General features: G+C 35.8%; 1 long non-coding RNA gene across 1 annotated transcript in view; it reads left to right on the plus strand.

Annotated features, from left to right (window-relative positions):
* Positions 1-5,516, plus strand: part of LOC308503310 — a 116,554-nt gene extending 111,038 nt beyond the window's left edge. The window contains exon 5 of the long non-coding RNA XR_013994182.1: positions 838-5,516. This is a non-coding gene — a long non-coding RNA (uncharacterized lncRNA). The remainder of the gene's footprint in view (positions 1-837) is intronic.
* Positions 5,517-6,000: the final 484 nt, after the last annotated feature.

Consider the following 6,000-nt stretch of genomic DNA (forward strand, 5'->3'; position numbering starts at 1 on the left):
AGTTGCTGTTTTCAGTCTTTAGTTGCAGGGGCACAGCCCACCATCCCATGTGGGAATTGAACCAGCAACCTTGTTTAAGAGCTGGAGCTCTAACCAACTGAGCCATCTGGCTGCCCCAATACATTACATTTTTAAAAGGAGCCAGCCAAAATGCAAAAAGGCTAAGTCAATAAATACTGTGCGATGATGAAATTTTTAAATGCATGGATATGTCTTATTTCTTTATATAGTCTACTATACCTAACTCTTAATAATAATAATAATAATAATAATAACAACAACAATAATAATAGCTACCGTATACTGAGTTGTTGTCAGCCAAATTGAGTTTTCTGAACATAACTATTAAGTAACTACTATTATAAAAATTTTGCCAATGAGGAAATTGATGCTTAAAGAGGTTAGATTATGAGCAGTTAACATAAATTAGATAATGTTTTTCTCCTACTTAAAAATTTAGTAAGCTCCCATTGTGATTAAAATAATTCAACCTCCCAATCTTGACCTATATGCCCTCAATAATGTGATCCAGCTTTTTTTCTTATTTCTTCCCCTCCTTCACTATGATCCAGTCTCAAGGGTCTTCTTTCTGTTTTGAACTCGAAGTTAATCTTGCCTGAGAGCCTCTGGACTTTCTGTTCCCTTGACTACAGATCCTTAAATGTCTAGATCATTTTTTTTACCAATCAGGTTGCAGGTCAAATCTCATCTGTTAAAAGAGGCCTTCCCTGACTATCTTATTTAGATTACCTCTCTCCTCCTCAGAATCATTCTCTATCAGTTTTTGCCTCATCCTTTTCTTCATATCATTTTCTTACTTGCTGTCTCTCCCTCTAGGTTGTAAACTCCACGAGAATGATGTCTATGCGTGTTTTGTTCACTGCTGTATTCCCAGAACCTAGAACAGAACCTGGTATGGAGGACGCTTACTAAGTATTGCTGAATGAATAAATAAAAAAGTAACTTGACCCAAGTTACAAGATTAGGAACTGATGGAGTGGCTATTCAAACTCAGTTCTTTTTGATATCAATACCAACTCATAGCCATTTGCTATAGAGTCTAATAGTCATTCTCTAAACCCTGTTGATTGGTCTCAGCAGCAATATTCTTAGAGACCAAAGACAGGGACTCAATAGTTTTCGACTTCCACTAATGACCTCTAGTCAGGATGCCCCATGTACAGCCTCTGTCATTTGTAACAACCTACAAAACCCTCGAAGTCTGAGTTTCTTTGTCTATAAAAAGGCATAAAAATACCATTTGCCTCACATTGTTTTTGTGAGGATTAAATGAGATAAGTATGTGAAAACTGCATTGAAGTCTCTAAAACATGATATAATTGCAGAGGGTGCCAAAAAAATGCAGACGCATTTTTAAGAAAGGAAAAAACTATTAAAATTGTAATACTCAATACATACCGATAACAAAAGATGAATACAAGTTGTGTATACATTTTTTTTTTTGGCACCCCGGGTATTTGTTTTTGTCAGAAAGAAAAAGGAAAACACACATTTTCTTCCTCAGGCCATTCCCTGGAGTCTTTTTATGTGGTAAGGAAGTTATGGTGGTAAGAGAGGAACAGCAGGTGGGAAGGCAGACAGAGTTCTTTTTGGACTGTCTTAGAAGGTGCCACATCAAGCCTGTGTGCTGAGAATCAGGGCTGAATACAGTCTTGCCACAGTGTTCAATTCCGCAGACATTGGGAGCAGAATATACCACATGTGTTTAAATTTATTTTTCTCCCCCAGTTCCTGGGGATAAACCTGCCCAAGCAAAAACTAGTTTCACTCAGAACTTGACCCCATTAGTGATTCACTCGGTAGTTGGTAGTTGGAAGAAGCCTTGGTACCCCAGAGTGCAGACATAATCACCCCCAGCAGGGATCTGAAATGGGGTGTGTAGATAATTGGTTTTGTGACACCCTCAGGTTTTAGTTTACAACCACACAGCTTAAAATGAGTAGTAACAATGGTGTTCAAGTGTGGATGGGTTTTTGTCAGATTTTACTTGCTATTCTTTGAAGACTTCAGTATACTGAATTGTCTTTGATACTTTGTTAGAAGTTCAAGGATACACAATCAGGATGGCTCACCTCTGCTTTAAATAGATGCCTAACATGTTTTCCGTGTTGAAGAGGAGCGGGCAGGGTCCTTGGTGATTTCTGTCCACTTGCTCACCTTACAAAGGACACAATGAGTTGTTTATCCAAGCTCAGGCCGCCCTTTTGTGACAGAGGTGGGACTAAAATTCAAGTCTGCTGATTCTCAGAGCAGTGCTCTGGCCACAACATACATACAGAGTCACATTTTTACTTTGATTTGTTGAGCTTTTGCACTTGCTTCCTTATTTTTCTCATGTCTCATGCTACTCTTCAGTTCCACAGTAACTTTGGTTGAAAAGCATGTACTCGTAGAGCTCTGTTTTGTAAGCCTTTGCGTGTGTTCCCCTTTACCAACCAACATTATTGCAAATGCAGAGGTTTGCTTGCAGAAATGTTCAGAAGTCTTCTGTAGCTGCTGAAGTGCTGGCAAACTAGTAATTTAAGTGGAAAATAGTCTATCTGTCCCTAGAAGCGTTTCTCAGCTGAAAGAGGCCACGACATTTTGCAGAATGCCCTCATCTTTTATAAGCTTGAGTTACCAGACTTTGTAAATTATTTGCTATGTGGGCTTTTTTCTTCCTCATGAATCAAGAGGCTAGTATACTCTTTTAATTAAAAATTTTTAATTGTGGTAAAATGTATATAATGTAAAACTTACCATCTTAACAATTTTTAAGTATACAGTTCAATAAGGTTAAACATATTCACCTTATGGACAGCCAATCTCCAAAACTTTTACTCATCTTGCCAAACTGAAACTCTACACCCATTAAATAACAACTCCCTGTTTTCCCCTCTCTTCAGCTCCTGGCAAACACCATTCTACTTTTTATCTCCATGAATTTGACTACCATGTGTACCTCATATAAGTACAAATGATATTTTTTATGATATTTATGGAATCATATGATATTTTTTATGACTGGCTTATTTTACTCAGCATAATATCTCAAGTATCATCCACGTTGTAGCATGTGTCAGAATTTCCCTCCTTTACAAGGCTGAATAATATTTCGTTGTACACACATACCACATTTTGTTTATCCATTCGTCTCTCAATGGACACTTGGGTCGCTTCCACCTCTTGGCTATTGTGAATAATGCTGCTACGAACATGGGTGTACGTGAGCAAATATAGGTCTCTTAAATACCTTGTTTTCAACTCTTTTGAATATATACGCAGAAGTGGAAGCGCTGGATTATATAGAAATTCTGTTTTTAATTTTTTGAGGAGCTTCCATATTGTTTTCCATAATGGCTCCACCATTTTGCATTCCCAGCAGCAATGAACAAGGGTTCCAATTTCTGTGTATTCTCACCAGTACTTATTTTCTGTTTATTTTTGAAAATAGTCATCCTAGTGAGTATGAGATAGTATCTCATTGTGGTATTGATCGTATTTCCCTAATGATTAGAGATGTTAAGCATCTTTCCATATGCTTATTGGACATTTGTATATCATATTTGGAGAAATATCTACTCAAGTCCTCTGCCCATTTTTCAATCTGGTTATTATTTTTTTATCTTGAGCTGTAGGAATTCTTTTTATATTCTGGATATTAACCCATACCAGATATATGATTTTCAAACATGTTATCCCATTCTGTAGAAGATGACTTTTCACTCTGTTGATTATGTCTTTTGATGCACAGGCGTTGTTAATTTTGATGTAATCCAGATTATGTATTTTTTTCTTTTGTTGTCATAACCAAGAAATCATTGCCAAATCTAATGTCATGAAGATTTCCCACCATATTTTCTGGAGGATTTAAGTTTTAATTCTTAGGTTTAGGTGTTTGATCAATTTTTTATTAATTTTTGTATATGTTGTAAAGTAAGGTCTAATTTAATTTATTTTTTGCATGTGGATACTCAGTATTGCCAAAACCATTTAATGAAGAGACTGTCCTTTCTGCATTTGAATGGTCTTGCTATTCTTGTTGAAAATTATTTGGCCATATAAATGACTGTTTATTTCTGGGCTCTCTATTTTATTTCATTGGCTTATATGTATGCCTTATGTCATGCTACGCTGTTTTTATTTCTGTAGCTTTATAATCAATTTTGAAAGCAGTAAGTGTGAGACATTTGACTTCGGTCTTCTTCTTTAAGATTGTTTTGGCTATTCAGAGTCCCTTGAGATTTAACATGAATTTTAGGATGGATTTTTGTAGTTGTGCAAAAAATGCTGGTGGGATTTTGATAGAGATTGCATTAAACCTGTAGATTTCTTTGGGTGATGTTGACATCTTAACAATATTAGATTTTCCATTCCATGAATACAGGTTGTCTTTGCATTTATTTGTGTCTTCTTTAATTTCTTTCAGCAATGTTTTGTAATTTTCACAGTACAAGTGTTTTGCTTCCTTTATTAAATTTATTCTTAGATATTTTATTCTTTTTGGTGCTATTGTAAATGGAATCGTTTCTTTTTTTGCATTGTTCGTTGTTAATGTATAGAAATACAACTGATTTTTGTATATTGATTTTATATCCTGCAACTTTGCTGAATTTGTTTATTGTAACAGTTTGTGTGTGTGTGTGTGTGTGTAACATTTTGGGTTTTCTACATGTAAGATGATGTTGCTTGCAAACAGAGATCATTTTACTTCTTCCTTTCTATTTGGATGACTTTTACTTTTTTGTATAATTTGCTCTGGCTAGAACCTCCCATACTGTGTTGAATAGAACTTGGGAAAGTGGGCATAATTGTTATTAAATTTAAAAAAAAATTATCCTGTGTCAAAGGCAATAGGAACATATAGCAAACTGATTTCAAAGGAAAACAGTGAAGCGGATAAAAGTTAGAGGAATTTCTGTAGGAATATCCGTGGGCTCTTAGGTTGCTTTTCACTCTCAATGTGCTTCAGCCACACATCACATTCTAGATCACAATCACGTGATATAGGCAACGATTGCATTCAACACATATTCATGGAAGAACAAATGCTAACATAGGCACTGAAGGTTTAGGGAACCAAGATGCAGGGTCATTGATTTCATGGAGCTTACAGTCTAGTATGGGTATATGAGCATATGTGTGTGGGAGGGATAAACTACAATATAATCAAATAAACAGCAAGGGCAAATTTGAAAGTGTTACATCTTATAGAGAACATACAACAGGAGTGTTGGATAGATAGTGACTAGGGAGTAGTTGGGAACATGTTATGTGAAGAGGGGACACTTAAGCCATGATGTAAAAGAGGGAAAGACACAAACATGTGAACACCTGGGAGCAGCGTTCTAGACAGATGAACCACAAGAGCATGAGTCTATGGCAGAAACAGGTTTAGCATGCTCACTGTTTTTCTTCTCACTATTTGTATATCCAGCATTTAACTCAGTGTCTGACTCTACTAGGCACTCAAGAAATATTTTTTGAATAAATGAGGTTGGGTATATAGTGACATGAGATGAAATGTGCAAACTGTGTTATTTCTTGGACATTTGGAAAACCCGAGGCAACAGATAACCTTTCTTAATGCTTCTTTATTTTATCTCTCTGCACTCAAACTATAACGCTGAGCTCAGTGTTGGGAATAAGGTGTGTGTTGGGGCTATGACATTCAATTAATTTTTTTTCTCAATTTATCTGAGCTCAGCTTTCATTCAACTAATTAAGGAAATATTATTCAGCATCTACTAACTTTCAAGCACTCTGGTGTGGATTTGGGACACATGTACTAGCAAAGAGGCATAAATAATCCCTTCCCTTTTGGGACATAAATATTATTGGGGGTAGAGATATTGTACAAATTATTATATAATGCACTTTTAATTATAATCATATTAAGGACTATTAAGTAAAAGCACAGTGTGACATGGAGCATATAGCTAGAGATCTAATGTAGTCCAGATCTAGAAAAGGTTGTTTAAAAAAGTGACATTTAAACTG

This window comes from Rhinolophus hipposideros, assembly GCF_964194185.1.
Source record: "Rhinolophus hipposideros genome assembly, chromosome: 10".
NCBI lineage: Eukaryota > Metazoa > Chordata > Mammalia > Chiroptera > Rhinolophidae > Rhinolophus > Rhinolophus hipposideros.